The sequence below is a fragment of the Octopus bimaculoides genome, chromosome 15 (genome assembly GCF_001194135.2).
Source record: "Octopus bimaculoides isolate UCB-OBI-ISO-001 chromosome 15, ASM119413v2, whole genome shotgun sequence".
In the NCBI taxonomy this organism is placed as follows: Eukaryota; Metazoa; Mollusca; class Cephalopoda; order Octopoda; family Octopodidae; genus Octopus; species Octopus bimaculoides.
In genome coordinates this window covers 41,082,208-41,083,127 of record NC_068995.1, presented here as the reverse complement: position 1 = coordinate 41,083,127, position 920 = coordinate 41,082,208, and the positions used below count along the sequence as shown (strand labels likewise).

Below are 920 nucleotides of genomic sequence, written 5' to 3'. Positions count from 1 at the left end.
ACAGTAAATCGTCAGCTCGACCCACAAAATCAGTTTGTTATTCTGGTGAGAAAAGAATGTCATCAGGTTTATTTTAAGCCATCGAGCCAGTCGAGTGTGACGTCTTGTTGTTGGTCTCTCTCTCTCTCTTTCTTTCTCTCTCTCTCTCTTTCTCTCCCTCTCTCTCTGATTAAATATAATTAGAACGATTTGACAATTCTCGCCGTGCAATTACTGGGATTTTTATCAAGATACCACCATCCAGCTTTCGAGTGTCCTAAGCAAAGTACACCTTCTGCTCGACTTACAACCATCTGCACTTACGCTCACAAAAAAAAAAATCGATTTTCGCACGTTGGGCAGCTGCGCGTCCGATAACTATGGCAGTATCTGGCAACGCAAGTCTCCCTCAGACCCAGGCATCCACTACTTGCCTCTGTCTCTCACTCAGTTGCTTTCAAACATCAATTGTGTTTGAACGAAAATAGTGTTGAAAAATATAAATCTTTCATACGACCAGATCGACTTACGACCTGTCAGTCAGAACGAAACTCAGTCGTAAGTCGAGTAGAAGGAGTACACTATGTTACAAGTATCAGGTCGGAGCTCCGGTTTAAAGATGACTTCATTCCTTCCATCCACCCATCTTGAATACCCGGAAAAGGTTGAAACGTGCTGCTTCGATTCATCCGACAAAAAGTTCTTCAAGACTGACTAATGGCTGAAACAAATAAAAGATAAAGGATAAAAAATTAAAGTTCTCAAATATGAATAGCTTGCTTACCAACCACATGGTTCCGGGTTCAGTCCCACTGCGTGGCACCTTGGGTAAGTGTCTTCTACTATAGTCTTGAGCCGACCAAAGCCTTGTGAGTGGATTTGGTATACGGAAACTGAAAGAAGCCTGTCGCATATATATATATGTGTGTGTGTGTGTGTGT

At 42.3% G+C, this 920-nt stretch overlaps 1 long non-coding RNA gene across 1 annotated transcript in view; it reads left to right on the top strand.

Annotated features, from left to right (window-relative positions):
* The first annotated feature begins 54 nt into the window (after positions 1-54).
* Positions 55-920, top strand: part of LOC128249510 (uncharacterized) — a 12,673-nt gene continuing 11,807 nt past the window's right edge. Inside the window, exon 1 of the long non-coding RNA XR_008265628.1 lies at positions 55-807. This is a non-coding gene — a long non-coding RNA (uncharacterized LOC128249510). The remainder of the gene's footprint in view (positions 808-920) is intronic.